The sequence below is a fragment of the Capricornis sumatraensis genome, chromosome 1 (assembly GCF_032405125.1).
Source record: "Capricornis sumatraensis isolate serow.1 chromosome 1, serow.2, whole genome shotgun sequence".
NCBI classification, from domain to species: domain Eukaryota; kingdom Metazoa; phylum Chordata; class Mammalia; order Artiodactyla; family Bovidae; genus Capricornis; species Capricornis sumatraensis.
The window spans coordinates 158,613,387-158,632,098 of record NC_091069.1 but is presented as its reverse complement, the minus strand read 5'-3'; positions in this window follow the sequence as shown (position 1 = coordinate 158,632,098).

The following is an 18,712-nucleotide window of genomic DNA, read 5'->3' as shown; positions in this document are numbered from 1 at the left end:
GTCTTGGCGTGGTGGCTATTTTTGGCCTTCCTTTCCCTGGGTTTTGAATGAATCTAGGAATGACTGATAGTGGAGAGGAAAAAAGTGAATGACTTTCAACATCCTTTCCTAATAAGTTATTCTGTAATGTTTATCACTCTCTCACATTCTGATAGACCAAAATCTGGCTGAAAGTATTGGGAGTCTGCATCTGGTGAGGCAAATATACCAAGGGCTATTTTTGGTTTCATATTTAAATTTCCTTGATTAGGGTCCACCAAATAAATGTAACTTCTCCTCCACTTACACCTCTGCTGCTACTGCTAAGTCTCTTCAGTCATGTCTGACTCTGTGACCCTATAGATGGCAGCCCGCCAGGCTCCCCCGTACCTGGGATTCTCCAGGCAAGAACACTGGAGTGGGTTGCCATTTCCTTCTCCAGTGCATGAAAGTGAAAAGTGAAAGTGAAGTTGCTCAGTCGTGTCTGACTCTTTGAGACCCCATGGACTGCAGCCCACCAGGCTCCTCTGTCCATGGGATTTTCCAGGCAACAGTACTGGAGTGGGGTGCCAGTGCCTATTGCACATAGTGTCCAGAGAAATAATGACTAATTCTAGCAGGTTGTATCTCTTCCCTTTATTAAAAAAAGAGATTTTAATGTTATCATCTTCTGCCATTTAAAAAATGAAAAAAAAAAACAAACAAGTTTTTGTTTGTTTGTTTTGATTGTCTGAGTTTTGATTGTCAGTGAAGATCTGAAAGCACTCAGCTTATAATTAAGTACTATCAAAGTGTTTTATTGTTTGTTTCTGCAGGTAATAACCAGGATAAGCAGGTATGGGTGGCAGCATCCTCTTGATAAAAATCACCTTGACTGGTAGACATAGTTCCATAGAAATATTGGCTTTAACCCAGTCTGAAGGAAGTTTCTGGTGAAACGTTTTTCTCCTTCATGTATAGAAAGCACTTGAGTGTCAGGTGACTCCTACACTTGGTTGGTCATCTAGATAAGCTGATGGGAATTAGGCTTGGAGGGTCTCCACCAACAGACCCAGGCCTAGAAGTGGTTGAGGACTTGTTTGTGTTTCATATGCTGAATGTTTACGGCTCTCTTTTGGCCTACAGCATGGTCCCTACCATCCAGAACTTACTTTGGGTTGGGGAGAAAAGACACATTTACAAATATATTTATATTAAATTGACTAGATGGTGGCACGTACAATAGGAGATGACAGATCCATGCTAAAGAGGAAGCAGCAGCACGGAGGGGGAAAATTACTCTGAGCTGGGTAGTTTTCATGGTGGAGGTGGTTTTTTTCTTGAACCAGAGAAATTATTTCAAATAGCAGAGATGAAATGGTGGGTAGGAAATGGAGAGCATTCTAGTAATTGACAATGGCGATCACAAGAACACAGAGAAGATGGCACTGGATGTTCAGGTCTATCTTTTCTATTAGGAAAGGGTGACCCAGTGTCCCATTTTTGTTGTGATAGTCCCAATTTAAACCCATGGTAACTGTGGTAAGCTGAGTAATATCCCCCATAGATGTCTGTGTCCCAGTTTTCAGGACCCCTGAGTTTGTTACCTTACATGGTTTTAAAAAAAAAGCGGGGGGGGGGGCACTTTAGAGATATAATTACATTAGGGATTTGGAGATGGAGAAATTATTTTAGATTAGCTGGATGGGCCCAGTGTAATCACAAGAGTACTTTTGGAAGGGAGGCAGAAGGATCAGAGTTAGTAATAGAAGATGGGTGATGAAGCATGAAGTTGGAGTGAGGCTAGAAGGGGTCACAAGCCAAGGAATGTAGGCAGCTTCTAGAAGCTGAAAAAGGCAAGGAAACAGACCCTTCCCTCAGAGCATCTACCAAAAGCTAAGATCTTGAATTTTTACCCAGTGAGACCGATTTTGGACTTCTGACCTCTGGAACTGTAAGAAAATAAATTTATGTTGTTTTAAGTCACTAATTTGTGATAATTTATTACAGCAGCAATAGGCAACTAATACAGTAACTATATTGAGCCCTTTTACTCCCTCACAAATAACCGGGTTTGGTGATAAATTATATTCTTACCCTCTGCCTAGACCACAGTTGTTTATAAATCCATGGTTCTGTCAAAAGCAACTTTAAAAAGTAAAATTTAGATCCATCTATCTCGGTTGTAAGGGATTAGACCTTGGAGGTCTGAATCATCTCTCAAAGGGTAGGGGGTGAGGGGGTTACATTACTAACTAATCAGATTAAATGAGGCAAGAATCCAGAGGGATGTTATAGAGACTCAAATAACATTCGACAACAAGCTCATACGTTCAGATTTCCCTGGGATGTTAATCAAAGGCTTAGCTTGGCTTTAGTCATGTCTTCTTATTCCATTTGCTGGACTCTGACATAGACAGGAAATATAAATTATGGTGCAATATTTTCAGAACCATAGTTGCAGAACAGTTGGGAATTTTTTTTTGCCTTTTAGATTCACATAGCATCTCAATTCATACCTAGCAGCATCTCAGTTCATTTTCCAAAAATATGGAAAAATATGTTCTTCTAGATAAATATCTTAGTTGTATCTATAATTGATTTTAAAATAAATGGAATGGCATCACTGACTCAATGGACATGAGTTTGAGTAAACCCCGGGAGTTAGCGATGGACAGGAAGGCCTGGCATGCTGCAGTCCATGGGGTCGCAAAGAGTTGGATATGACTGAGCAACTGAACTGAACTGAACTGAAGCTCTAATACCATGATTTCTTAAATTAAGAAGTCTCAAAATGTTTTAGTCAGAGAAAACCTCTCCTACTGCCAATGTCTATAATGTCTATATTGCTTGAGGGATTTAATCTTTAGTCACTTGTTTTTTATTTATAAAATGTTTTGATTCTTCAAGGATTTCCCACAAATTTCTGAGGCATTCTTTGTAGGAGAATTAATTTAAGATGGCAACTCATTCATATATGTACTCTAATGGTGTCTTGGCCCAGTTTATGATATAAAAGAGAAATTAATTTCAGTGGTGACTAAGTAAAGCAGTAAAGTAATTCCATCTTTGTGACATTATAAAAGCCATCTATTTCTGTCTCATTATTTCTCAAGCTTTTAGATTTGTTCAAATGTCTATATAAATGAGTGATTAAATTATATACTAATTTTAGTTTTTTGAAAGATATTGAAAGATGTATTTTTATACTTTAAGACCTTATGATATGAGTTCTAGGAAAATTATCACTTGGTCTTATATAAATTAACTATTTTTATCATTTGTATTGACAGAGTATTTATACCCTTTTTAATTTTCCTGTAGAAGGCTATCTGATGATTTAACTTTTTACAGCAGAGTATACGTGGTTCTGATCTTGATTTTGCTTAGTTTATTCTGTTTTAAATTTTAGACATTTTTTATTAAAGAAACTAGGGAAAAGTCAACAGAAGAAATAAAGACAGCTATATAGAATTAAAATAAAAATTAGCTTATGAAACAACAACTAGCATAAATTAAAAACCTAGTTAGCACTCTAGTAATTTGTGAGGAAACTCAGAAAGTAAATAATTACAGAAGTATAATTTATAAAAGAAAAATTTCTATCGTGGCTTAATAAGTTCTTCATAACATTTTCCTTTATAAATATCTAGGAGTTTAGATGGAAAAGGAAATGGCAACCCACTCTAGTATTCTTGCCTGGAGAATCCCAGGGATTGGGGAGCCTGGTGGGCTGCTGTCTATGGTGTCGCACAGAGTTGGACACGACTGAAGCAACTTAGTATACCTGCATGCATTGGAGAAGGAAATGGCAACCCACTCCAGTATTTTTGCCTGGAGAATCTCAGGGACAGAGGAGCCTGGTGGGCTGCTGTCTATGGGGTCGCGCCAAGTTGGACATGACTGAAGCCGCTTAGCAGCAGCAGCAGCAATTTAGAAATAAAATTATAGTATTCAAGAATCTATGAAAGTAGTAAGATAAAACAGTGTTAAGTGAAAGATGGAAAAAAGCAAGTCAAAAGAAGAAAAAATTGATGGTAAGAATAAATGTATATACATCAACTAATAAAGTATATGCAAATATAGTGACTTATATAAATCAGTTTGAGTAGTACAATCTCACATCCTCAGTTATTAGTTAGACTGAAAAAGTCTGTCCTAATTCTGGGTAAATAGGAATTCAGTCTCACAGGACCATCTCCTTTTGTTAAACATTTTCATCCCTGACTGTATGAAGTAAATTGTTAAAGTGAACAAAACAGTTCATCCAAAGAAGAAAAGAGCAATAATTAAACCAAAACAACACGGAATGTCCTAATCCATGTTTTCAGCAATAGTCTGAAATCTCTTCCCAAACTAAGGCTTCATGATTGCTACACAGGATGTTGCCGCTGCTGTCGTGTCCAGCTCTTTGAGACTCCATGGACTATGGCCCCCAGGCTCCTCTTTCCATGGGATTTCCCAGGCAAGAATACTGGAATGGGTTGCCATTTCCTTGTCCAGGGGATCATCTCGACTCAGGGACCAAACCTGCGTCTCCGGCTTGGATGGCAGGTTCTTTACCATTGAGCCACCTGAGAAGGTCTGCTACATCGATACTGTATCACAGACAGGGAGATCCAGTCAGTGATCCCCAGTGTATGTCTACTTCTTAATGAAGACACATATTCCAGTCTGTGTATAGGGCTGAATTATTTTGGAATTTTGGATACTTCACATTACTGAGGTCATTTATTAGTCTCTACTTATAGCTTCTGTAAAACATCAAACTGGATATTTGAATAGTAGGCATACTTCTAAAGTTTGTGGGCTGTATTTGTAACATACCAGGGGGAAGAATTTGGGAGAGTCAGAGTCACTCTTTAGACCAGAAAAGAAATAAGTGGGGATGACTCAAAGTTCACATAAATATTGCACAGAAACCTCTGTGGGTGTATGTGAAAGAAAGCTGTGAATGGTAAGGTCACATGAACCAAGCATTTTATTTTATTTTTTTTCATTTTATATTTTAAATAGGGCTTCCCTGGTAACTCAGATGGTAAAGACTCTGCCTGCAATGTGGGAGACCTGGGTTCAACCCCTGGGTTGGGAAGATCTCCTGGATGAAGGAACAGCTTTCCACTCCAGTGCTCTGGCCTGGAGAATTCCATGGACAGAGAAGCCTGGCAGGCTACAGTCATTGGGGTTGCAAAGAGTCGGACATGACTGAATGACTTTCATGCACACGCACACACACACACACACATTTATAAGTATATAAATTGTAATTATGAAGAGTAACTACATTTATGACACAATTGACTTATAAATGATAACTCAATATACTTTAATAAGCTTCCTTAAGTTCTGTCTCACAGTTTTTATAGTATTAGTCAATGATTGATTACTAATAGAGTCATGTAAGCTAAACTTCAATTAAATAAGACTAGAAAACTGTCAATTAAGTAGGTACAGCCCTAAATATACATGAGAAGATTCAAAGGAAGGAAAGAACCATATGAATATAAGAAATATAGGCAAGTTTTGAATCATCAAACATCTCTTTATGAACATCAGTTGCAACTCTTTGGATGTAATATAGAAAGTCTTCTGTGGCAACACAGATAGGCACACACACACACACACACACACACACACACGCACACAGCCGTTTACAGATTCCCAGATAGTGAAGACTTATTCATCATTTACTGGAGAAGAAATCTATTAGATTTTATATCTGGAAAGAATCATTTAAAATATTTATTCTAAAGTCTTTATTTTACAATTAGAACCTGAGCTACAAAAAGATATCTTCACATGCATAATAGGTCTAAAAAACTACTAGGTGGCAGAAAATGTCACATCACAGGTGAGCTATTCCAATCACAGAATGTTCCTTTAATTAACATGTATTGAATCTTCACAGAATATCTAATTCTAAGTGTTACAGATGTACAGAGGTCCTATGGCCTGGTGGCTCAGATGGTGAAAAATCTGCCTGCAATGCAGGAGACACATGTTCTTTCCTTGGGTTGGGAAAATCTCCTGGAGAAGCGAATGGCTACCCACTCCAGTATTCTTGCCTGGAGAATCCCATGAACAGAGGAGCCTGAAGGTTGCAAATAGTTGGACATGACTGAGCAAGTGGTGAGGATAGTGCTAGGAACCCAGGTACCTCAGTTTCTGTCCCAGCTCTGATAGTTCCTGACAAGATGTCTCTTACAACTTCAATTTTCCTATCTATGGGTTACCCAGGTAGTTCAGCTAGTAAAAAATCTGCTTACAATGCAGGAGACCTGGTTCTATTCCTGGGACAGGAATAGAACCTATACCTTCCTGGAGAAGGTATAGGCTACCCACTCTAATATTCTTGGGCTTTTCTTGGTGGCTCAGATGGTGAAGAATCTGCCTGCAATGCAGGAGACCTGGGTTCAATCCCTGGATTGGGAAGATCCCCTGAAGGAGGACATGGCAGCCCATTCTGGTATTCTTCCCTGGGGAATCCCCATGGACAGAGGAGCCACAAAGAGTTCGACATGACTGAGTGACTTTCACTTTCCTATCTGTAAAATAATGATTATAGCGTATAATAGAATATAACATTCTTCAAATGAGATTATGTGTGATCACATTTTGTCAAAGACACATATGAGATACAATCATCATTATCTTCTGAGTTAATCTCTTTAGATATTTTTATGTTTATTATATAATAATAATAACATGAAGTCAAGTGGGCCCTAGGAAGCATCACTACGAACAAAGCTAGTGGAGGTGATAGAATTCCAGTTGAGCTCTATCAAATCCTAAAAGATGATGCTGTGAAAGTGCTGCACTCAATATACCAGCAAGTTTGAAAAACTCAGCAGTGGCCACAGGATTGGAAAAGGTCAGTTTTCATTCCAGTTGCTAAGAAAGGCAATGCCAAAGAATGCTCAAACTACCGCACAATTGCACTCATCTCACACGCTAGTAAAGTAATGCTCAAAATTCTCCAAGCCAGGCTTCAGCAATACATGAACTGTGAACTTCCAGATGTTCAAGCTGGTTTTAGAAAAGGCAGAGGAACCAGAGATCAAATTGCCAGCATCCTATGGATCATGGAAAAAGCAAGAGAGTTCCAGAAAAACATCTATTTCTGCTTTATTGACTATGCCAAAGCCTTTGTCTGTGTGGATGACAATAAACTGTGGAAAATTCTGAAAGAGATGGGAATACCAGACCACCTGACCTGCCTCTTGAGAAACCTATATGCAGGTCAGGAAGCAACAGTTGGACCTGGACATGGAACAACAGACTGGTTCCAAATAGAGAAAGGAGTACATCAAGGCTCTACATTGTCACCCTGCTTATTTAACTTCTATGCAGAGTACATCATGAGAAACGCTGGGCTGGAGAAAGCACTCGCTGGAATCAAGATTGCCGGGAGAAGTATCAATAACCTCAGATATACAGATGACACCACTTATGGCAGAAAGTGAAGAACTAAAGAGCCTCTTGATAAAAGTGAAAAAGGAGAGTGAAAAAGTTGGCTTAAAACTTAACATTCAGAAAACCAAGATCATGGCATCCAGTTCCATCACTTCATGGGAAATAGATGGGGAAACAGTGGAAACAGTGGCTTAACTTTATTTTGGGGGGCTCCAAAAGCACTGCAGATGGTGACTGCAGCCATGAATTTAAAAGACGCTTGCTCCTTGGAAGGAAAGTTATGACCAACCTAGACAGCATATTAAAAAGCAGAGATATTACCTTGTCAACAAAGGTCTGTCTAGTCAAGGCTGTGGTTTTTCCAGTAGTCATGTATGGATGTGAGAGTTGGACTGTAAAGAAAGCTGAGAGCTGAGGAATTGATGCTTTTGAACTGTGTTGTTGGAGAAGACTCTTGAGAGTCCCTTGGACAGCAAGGAGATCCAGCCAGTCCATTCTAAAGGAGATAAGTCCTGGATGTTCATTGGTAGGACTGATGTTGAGGCTGAAACTCCAATATTTTGGCCACCTGATGCAACGAGCTGACTAATTTGAAAAGACCCTGATGCTGGGAAAGATTGAGGGGACGACAGAGGATGAGATGGTTGGATGGCATCACCGACTTGATGGACATGAGTTTGGGTAAACTCCAGGAGTTGGTGATGGATCGGGAGGCCTGGCATGCTGCGGTTCATGGGGTCACAAAGAGTCGGACATGACTGAGCGGCTGAACTGAACTGAATATGTTTATTAGGTTCTGTAATATTTTGGTTTTATCAGACCACTGAGGGAAAAAAACTAATGAGCTTAATTCTGCTTAGGCTGGAGAATAAGTGTTTATAACATAGGTGTTTATTACATACCTTAGCCGTTTAGGGAAAGCCTTCAGATGTGCACATACGAGAAACTATACCTACAGTTTCTTTCTTACCAAAAAGTTTTTCTGGTTTTACTGCAATAGTGGTTTTGTCCAAATAGCCACTTTGCCCCTAATATATGACAACTGCCTGAGTATCCTAGGTCTTGCCCTTTGCTATTGTGATAATTTTCCTGGCTCACTCCCCTCACATCCTCCTCAGTCCATAGCTGGGGTTTCCTGATCCCTGCCTTTAGATTTAGCCTCACCCACAGCTCTGACATCAACTAATCAATCCTGTTCTTAGACAAAAGAGCTTGACCCAGGATCTATTCAATCTTGCTGTTCATATTTGTGGCTGAGTTTTGGCGACAGGCTCTGCTTTCCTGGATCCTTGGCTGGCTGCCTATGCTCAGGTTCTAGCCTTTGAGAAGCTGGATCTTCAGCAATGAAAGCAGGTTTCAACCCATAAGAATATTATCCAAATAATTAAAAAGTGCCAAATATTTTTTGAAAAAAACGACTATTACTATGATGAAAACATGATGAGGAAATAGTGGGAAACCACAGTACTAAGGAATATAGGAGAGAGTCAAATGGTGTCTCCTTTTTAGATATGTATTCCCCTACTAAATATGGGCCAAGGCCCTTCCCGCGTGCACCGTTGGAACTTAGCTCTGAACCTTACTTCCAAGACTCTGTTGCTTCTAAACCTCTTTGATGCAGCTGTCTACTTGTGTTGGTCTCTAAGTTTCAGCTTTTCTCAGCTGATACTCAATGGTTGATATGCCCTCATTATATCAGCTAACTTCTCTGATACCTACTGTTTATCTAACCACAGGTTATCCATTACTATACTGGAAAGATACACTAATTTGATGTCTCCGCTGTACTTCCTTGACATATTATTTGCCTAATCTTGATTTAAACCCTTCTAATGACAAAGGACCACCCAATACCAACACTACTGTCTTTGAAAGGCAGTGGTGGTAATAGAAGTGGTTGGCAGAGTGCTGGCAGAGCTGAATTGAAAGTACCCTTTGCCCCATTTTAAAAAATGATTTAAACAATTGTCTGATAGTTTGCATGAGAGAAAACACACAAGGGTGCCCAGACTAGTGAAATAATAAACCACCATCTTAGTTCTTTGCTGGTTCTATATCAACATATAGTCTGGCTAAATATAGGAATTCATCCTACTTTCATCTCCCTTCAACATTTATAAATCAGCAAACTAACTTTTGCTAAAGTGGTACTAAATAATAAATGCTTAGTATCTTAGTTTGGCTTCTGGAAACATACTCTGAGTTGGAGATCTGTGTCCAGAAGGTTTACTGGGGCGTGTGCTCCAAAACAACCCCTATGAGGGAGTGAGGGAAGCAGTGCATATGGGACAAAGGCTTCAGCGAATATACCACAGGAATCTCTGGAGCTGGGGTAGTTCTTTATAGTTGTTCTGAATCGAGACAAAGAGGCCTAGCCTTTGTACACACACATGGATGAGTCACTGTGTGTGGACTGCCCCCGAGGCAAGCGCGGTGAACTTGACTGCATCATCTCTGTCCCTGAGGGCAGATACTAGAGAGACCTGAGTTGTGGACACTCTGGAACCAATCTGTTTCTAGTTGACAGTGTGTGTGCCTGATTCCTGAAGGGTGAATCTGGAAGGCTCCCCACAGTATGTACATACACATACACATTCATAACAATATACACATATACAATACACATATATACACACATACACATACAGATACACACACATACACACACGTACATGTACACATTCAGCTCTAGTGCTGCTTAACATAGTTCCTTGACCTCACCCAGTACCTACCTTGATCTTTTTATTTAAATACAGAGTTTCTCAAGAGAGAAGTTAGTCCTGTTTCAACAAGAAATCCTTCTGGAAATTCCAAGTTCAAACCAGGTTAGTTTATACTCATATCAAAAAGTCATTTTAGAGTCTAAAAATAGCATTCTCCCTACCTGCACATTCTCACCACTGTCCCAGAGCTTCCCCAGAAAGCTTTTATAAGAAATTATTTGAAATGTTTCTAAAGGTATTTCTTTTTCAGAGAGAACAATACACTCTTGTACAAAAATCTATATCTCAGCTAATGGCTAAGGATTACACTGACTAAGCCATAATGAGGTCACCATATCAGGTTAATATAAAGGATATTTCTCTTTAGCCTTTTGGGCCTAAGTGTCAGAGTGGTTATTCTACTATGATAAAAATTCTATATTCTTTTTAATTTATAATAAGAAATTCCATTATAGTAGCACCCTGACCATAATTGCTAACCTTGGACTCAGTTATTTAGTCCATTTTACTCCCAGCTGACACTGTCAACACTTTTTAAAGATTTTTTTGATGATACCACACTAACTCCTTTTTTGTTATTTAATGAATTCATTGCTGAATTCCTTTGATTAATTGATTAAAAATGTCCTATCTTGGTATGAAATTACATTAACAATATATCCTATATTATGACAAATTATATGTTAGTTACTTCAGTCTCTTGAATTTTGGGGGGACAGAATATATTATACAGTGGCTTCCCTGATGGCTCACACGGTCAAGAATCTGCTTGCAATGTGGGAAACCAGGGCTCCATCCCTGGTTCGGGAAGATAGATCCCCTGGAGAAGGAAATGTCAACCCACTCCAGTATTCTTGCCTGCAAAATCCCATGAACAGAGGAGCCTGGTGGGCAACAGTCCATGGGGTTGCAAAGAGTTGGACACCACTGAGCAACTAACACTTGATATTATACAATAATGTTTAAACTGATTGTTCAGTCGCTCAGTCATGTCCAACTCTTTGCGACCCCATGAATCACAGCATGCCAGTCCTCCCTGTCCATCACCAACTCCTGGAGTTCACTCAAACTCATGTCCATCAAGTCCATGATGCCATCCAGCCATCTCATCCTCTGTTGTCCTCTTCTCCTCCTGCCCTGAACCCCTCCCAGCATCAAAGTCTTTTCCAATGAGTCAGCTCTTCACATGAGGTGGCCAGAGTATTGGAGTTTCAGCTTTAGCATCATTCCTTCCAAAGAAATCCCAGGGCTGATATCCTTTAGAATGGACTGGTTGGATCTCCTTGCAGTCCAAGGGACTCTCAAGAGTCTTCTCCAACAACACAGTTCAAAAGCATCAATTCTTCGGTGCTCAGCCTTCTTCATAGTCCAACTCTCACATCCATACATGACTACTGCAAAAACCATAGCCTTGACTAGATGGACCTTTGTTGGCAAAGTAATGCCCTCTGCTTTAGAATATGCTATCTAGGTTGGTCATAACTTTCCTTCCAAGGAGTAAGCGTCTTTTAACTTCATGGCTGCCATCACCATCTGCAGTGATTTTGGAGCCCAAAAAAATAAAGTCTGACACTGTTTCCCCATCTATTTCCCATGAAGTGATGGGACCAGATGCCATGATCTTCATTTTCTGAATGTTGAGCTTTAAGCCAACTTTTTCACTCTCCTCTTTCACTTTTATCAAGAGGCTTTTTAATTCCTCTTCACTTTCTGCCATAAGGGTGGTATCATCTGCATATCTGTGGTTATTGATATTTCTCCCGGCAATCTTGATTCCAGCGTGTGCTTCATCCAGCCCAGCATTTCTCATGATGTACTCTGCATATAAGTTAAATAAGCAGGGTGACAATAAACAGTCTTGACATACTCCTTTTCCTATTTGGAACCAGTCTGTTGTTCCATGTCCACTTCTAACTGTTGCTTCCTGACCTGCATACAGATTTCCTAAGAGGCAGGTCAGGTGGTCTGGTATTCCCATCTCTTTCAGAATTTTCCACAGTTTATTGTCATCCACACAGTCAAAGGCTTTGTCATAGTCAATAAAGCAGAAATAGATGTTTTTCTGGAACTCTCTTGCTTTTTCCATGATCCAGCGGATGTTGAAAATTTGATCTCTGGTTCCTCTGCCTTTTCTAAAACCAGCTTGAACATCTGGAAGTTTACGGTTCACGTATTGCTGAAGCCTGGCTTGGAGACTTTTGAGCATTACTTTACTAGCGTGTGAGATGAGTGCAATTGTGTGGTAGTTTGAGCATTCTTTGGCATTGCCTTTCTTTGGGATTGGAATGAAAACTGACCTTTTCCAGTCCTGTGGCCACTGCTGAGTTTTCCAAATTTGCTGGTATATTGAGTGCAGCACTTTCACAACATCATCTTTCAGGATTTGAAATAGCTCAACTGGAATTCTATCACCTCCACTAGCTTTGCTTGTAGTGATGCTTCCTAAGGCCCACTTGACTTCACATTCCAGGATGTCTGGCTCTAGGTGAGTGATCACACCATCATGATTATCTGGATTGTGAAGATCTTTTTTGTACAGTTCTTCTGATTGCAGTATTAGTCAAATTGGTTATTGAGAGCTGTTCTTCACAAACATTGAGTTTTTTTTTCCCCTCTGGTAACTTGTTAGGGTAGGGATCAGATTCTCCAATGTTTTCCCAAGGTGTCAAGCCACTGTAGACCAAAAACCCGAGTTCTCTCTTTTGACATCTTATTACTTCATTCTTATCATTTACAGTATCATCATTATCAATGACTAATTATTATCCTAACATAGTGATGGACATTAAAGAAAATGATAAGATAAACTTAAGGTAATGAGGTGAAATGAACTTGTAAATGAAGTGTGTAAGACAGTAGTCAATATATTACATTTATTAAGTGCTTGATATGTGGCAGGCAATGTCCTAAGAGCTTTTAGTGTTTTAATAGTATATAAGGCAGAGATTATTTCTGGATTTTTCAAATGAAATCTAGGCAAAGACAGGATACCCCCAAATTACACAGCTAGTGATGTTATGATTTTATTCCAAACAGACTGGCTCCAGAGTAAATGTTCTTAACCATTATACCACAATGACTTCTAATAAAGAGAATTATATTAGAAAGATTATATTTGCTCCCCTGTTTCTATATTTTTGAATATTTTCACTGTGATATAAATTATTAGTTCTGATTTTTTTTCTTGAATCAAAGAATGAAATGGTAAAAGGGAACATTAGCCATAAACCAATGACTAAAGCAGAAAAAGCAAGATTTTAAAGATAAATAGTTAGTGATATGTAAGGAAAGGGAACTGGTTCATTCCCCAGTCTGTTGTCATGAGAAGAAATCTAACATTTTGGGATATGGTGAAGGATGATGTCAGAGTGAGAGATATTGGAGTCAGATGCCACTCTCACTTTTTAAAATTTGGGGCCTGTAGCTTGACTAATGGTTCTTCCAGAACCTGAGATTGCAGAAGAAGTGCAGTGGCCCAGCTGACAGCCACAATTGTTAGAACTAATATGAAACTGGTCAATATAGGCTCATAAACAGTTATATCTGTTTGATGTAACTAACTTGATTATCTTATAAAATCTTTTGATTTTTAATGGTATCATGTAGCTCAGACTCATTGTCCTGCCCAAAGTAACAAATTTATCCTTTTTTTATTTTTTATTTTATTGGAGTATAGTTGATTTACAGTGCTGTGTTAGGTTCACAGTTGGCCAAAAAGTTCATTTGGATTTTCCCATAACATGTTATGAAAAACCTGAACGAACATTTTTGGCCAACGTAATATATCTATTCTTTTTCAAATTCTTTACCCATATGGATTATTACAGAATACTGAGTAGAGTTCCCTGTACTATTCAATAGTTCCTTGTTGGTCATCTATTTTATATAGTGGTGTGTATATGTTAATCCCAGGCTCCTAATTCATTCCTCCCCATCACGTTCCCCTTAAGTTTGTTTTCAGAATCTGTGAGTCTGTTTCCATTTTGTAAATAAGTTCATTTGTGTAATTTTTAAAAATTAGGTTCCACGTATGAGTGATGCCATATGGATATCTGCCTTTCTCTCTGGCTTCCTTCCCATGGTATGATAATCTCTAGGTCCATCCATGTTGTTTGCTATAAATGGCTTTATTTCTTTCTGTTTTATGGTTGAGTAATATTCTCATCTTTTTTTATTCATTCATAGATATATTCTTGGAGGTCGAGGATATAGGCTCTGAAAAAACGATGTCAGTAAGAATGTAGTACTTATCATCCCTGTCTATTTCTCTTGATTTCTCCTTCAGAAGGAAGAGAGATTCCTGTTTTATACCTCTGTCTATTGGACATTGCAATTTTATCTTTTTAAACAAATAGTGTTCTTGTTACCTATGTTTAAAAGTCATTTTTTAAATACTACCCAGCTGTTTGGTCTGTAACAAAGTACCACAGAATGGGTGGCTTATAAACAGCAGAAATTTATTGCTCACAGTTTTGGAGGCTGGAAATTCGCGATCAGGGTGCCAGCCTGATGGGGTCAGGGCCCCCTTCCAGGTGACGTACTTTTTATTGTATCCTCATATGGTGGAAAGGGCTGGGGAGCTCTGGAATATCTCTTTTGTAAAATCACTCATCCCATTTATAAAAGTTCCACTGCATGGTCTTCTTCCAAGGCCCCGCCTTCTAACACCATTATACTGAGTGTTAGGATTTCAATATACAACTTTTGAGAGGGCACAAACATTCACAATTGCTCCAGCTTTTTTTTTTTTTTGTATCAGTCTAATATTTTATATACTAGTATTAAATAAATGATGTTTCCTCACTGATAGAATATTTCCTTCTTTTCCTTCTCTTTTGACACCCCTCCCACCCCCAATTAAAGCAGCTAGTTATTTTGAGCTCAGTGCCTCATTGGAAGATTGTCACAAGGTCAAAAAGAGCAACCAAAAGTGTCTTCCTGTTTTTGGTCTAAAGAACCCTAAGGTACCTTGGGGAAATATCATAAGTGAAAGTAATTCCTTCCCATGAGTCACCAAAGGGAAAACATGTCTCCCCAAACCTGTATTGAAGATGGAGAGAGAAAATGAGGAAATGAGAGAAGTTATGGAGATGAATAAGAAGATGGCTGGACTTGATAGGGCTCATGCAGCCGAGGAATAGGGCTGTCTCAGGGCAGGGCCCTGTGAGAGGTATTTTCAAGTGTCTGAGGGCTCACTGAGCAAGGAGTCTGTGTCCTCATCATCCGGAGGACACAGTTGCCTTTTCCATTGAAAACCAGTGGGAACTTTGCTGGGTGATGTCCATCAGGAGTGCTGTTGCCCATCCTGGAGCAAGCCTTTGTTCAAAACCAACCTCTGTCCAGCTACGTGGTGTGAATAATTCTCTCTTTCCCCCTGTTTTCATCCATAGGGGAAGAGTGAGTCCTTGAAGACTTATGTCAGACTGGGGGATGGAAATCTTGACAGGCACTAGCTCAATGTCTCCAACATCCCATAAGCAGCAACAATGTAGAACCCCTACTCTTGTTCACATTTTTAATTGAGGTAGGTATCATACTTAATAGTTATATGACATTTTGGTTATCCTTTTCCCCCCCTCTATTCCCTTACTTATTTGGGTGTTTCTTTTCAATCTTTGTCTCCTTCCTTTTCTCTGCACATTTTAAAGTGTTGGTGTTTTTAAAGTTCCCTTTCATTCCTCTTCTCTTTTTATTTTACACAACTTTTAGAGACTGAGCTCATCCACTCTCATGACATTAACTACGACTAACATTGTAGAGATTCCCAATCTGTTCCACGAGCTTAGACCCATTTCTAAGCTCCAAATTTACCTATCAAGGTCCCCAGTAAACATCTACTATTTGATGTACCACAAACATTTCAAATTCAGAATATCTACAATTCAATTCATTGTATTTCCCCACTCCCAACTTTCTTCCCAACTTCTTTTTGTGTTTTAAAGAATATCACCACCATTCTCCTCTCTTACAGATTTGAAATCTGTCTGTCATCCTTTTGGTCCCCCCCACCCACCCGATCCTTGCATCCAAATGACTTTCTAAATCAAATCTTTTTGAGTGTATAGAATTCTGGCCCTCTTTTTTCTTGTATGGATTACTGCCATAAACTCTGTACAGGGCTCTCTGCTTCTATTCTGCTAAATTCTCAAAAATGCAAATATGTTTATGCTACTTCTCCCTATAGCCTTTGGGATAAAGTCTGAAATCTAGTAAGGCCTGCAAGGACCACTCTGAGGTCAGGGATTAGGCTGGTCTTGCTGAGATGAAGAGGATAGATTTGTTTAGCCATGAGCTGGCCTAGGAGCTCAGGATTTCCATCTCTGTTTGGACCTCAGTGTGGTATATGAGAGCAGATTGCTGGCTTCCTTTAGGCATAAGTTCCGTTCTTCAGCTTTGTTGGGCATCTTTGGAAATATCAGAAATGGCATTCAGTGCTACAGTAGTTTTATGTAAAAGAGAATATTTTCAAAGCATAATATGCTTTAATCATTTGTAATTTGCTGTACTTGAAAATATTCATTTGTTTCAGGGGATGCTTGTTGTGTGGGATTACACACATTACATCAAAAGTACAAAGAAAAAGGGTTACTATCACCTTCTAATATTCAAAATAAGACTTTAAGCAAGATGATATATTAGATCAGTTTTTGTAGAACAGAATTGTAAAACTACCTCAGAATATAAAAAAATGAGCCTAGAGAACTCAGAATTTAATGTTTCTTCCATAAGTGTAAAAAAGATTTCCCTTTATCTATGACCTGTACGATGAAACTTGTTCCCTCAGAATTTACTTTTCCTCCTAGACACGGTCTAGATTACAGTTCTCAGCCTCTCTGGCCTTATGGCAGAAAGTGAAGAACTAAAAAGCCTCTTGATGAAAGTGAAAGAGGAAAGTGAAAAAGTTGGCTTAAAGCTCAACATTCAGAAAACGAAGATCATGGCATCCGGTCCCATCACTTCATGGGAAATAGATGGGGAAACAGTGGAAACAGTGTCAGACTTTATTTTTTTGGGCTCCAAACTCACTGCAGATGGTGACTGCAGCCATGAAATTAAAAGACGCTTACTCCTTGGAAGAAAAGTTATGACCAACCTAGATAGCATATTCAAAAGCAGAGATATCACTTTGCCGACTAAGGTCCGTTTAGTCAAGGCTATGGTGTTTCCAGTAGTCGTGTATGGATGTGAGAGTTGGACTGTGAAGAAGGCTGAGCACCGAAGAATTGATGCTTTTGAAATGTGGTGTTGGAGAAGATGCTTGAGAGTCCCTTGGACTGCAAGGAGATCCAACCAGTCCATTCTGAAGGAGATCAGCCCTGGGATTTCCTTGGAAGGAATGATGCTAAAGCTGAAACTCCAGTACTTTGGCCACCTCATGCGAAGAGTTGACTGATTGGAAAAGACTCTGATGCTGGGAGGGATTGGGGGCAGGAGAAGAAGGGGACGACAGGATGAGATGGCTGGATGGCATCACCAACCCGATGGACGTGAGTCTGAGTGAACTCCGGGAGTTGGTGATGGACAGGGAGGCCTGGCGTGCTGTGATTCATGGGGTCGCAAAGAGTTGGACACGACTGAGCGACTGAACTGAACTGTGTTACTGAGTTCTGGTCAGTGGAACATGAGTAGAGGCTATTTGTGTCATCGTCACAACCTTCAGTGTTTCCTAGCAGTCTCATAGGTAGGATTGCTCAAGGGCTAAGAGAAACTCAGAACTGCATGATGGAAAAGACTTTGTCCCTGTAGGACCGTATAGAAAGGTATCTGACCAGCAACACGTGCACTGAACTGTGACAGTGTAATTGAGATATGCACTTTTCTTCATGTTAAGTCATAAATATTACAAGGTGTATCTGTTTCAGTAGTTTGTGTTCTCCTAACTACTACAAAGATAGGATTTTCAAAGCTCTTACTAGGTCCAAGAGATTGTGAAAAGGAGGAAGGGAGGAAAGACAAAGAAGAAGATAGTGAGATTGCCAGGCAGTGAGTTCCCTTCATCTCTCACCAGGCTTTGGCTTGGACGTAGAGGTGTGGTGTGTTAGAGAAGCTAAGGAAACACCAACTACCTAAGGGCTTTTGCTTTTTCTAACATGTGGAACTCAGGAAAGAGATGCCTCATAGACATCTCCACACCAAGCTGAGAATATAACTGCAGCAGAATGTACTCTAAAGCTCTACAAAGTTGGGCTGGCAAAATTCCAGAACTTATCTTTCCTAAGTCACTCTCAGTTCCTAAATTGTGACTGTAAATATTTTCTCATCCCCTTGAAGAGGAATACAGAATTCCTCTTGCTGGAGAGCAGGCAATGTGTTGGAGGAGTGTCGGAATGGAGAAAGGGTGAAGTGGCCTGAGAAAAGGGTTACAGACAGAGCTAGATGTGTGTGTGTGTGTGTGTGTGTGTGTGTGTGTGTGTGTGTGTGTGTGTGTGTGTGGTCTGTGACACTAGAGAAGGCAGAGATGGAACTGAATCCATCAAGGAGGGATATTGAATCATCCCCACTATACAGACCAACCCGTAAGTTGCATCAGTGTCCCAGGGTCATCCTTAAACTCAGGAGGGTACTCTGTCAGGTGATGGATCATGCTCCTGATGTGGAGACAGAAGTAAGGGTCAGAA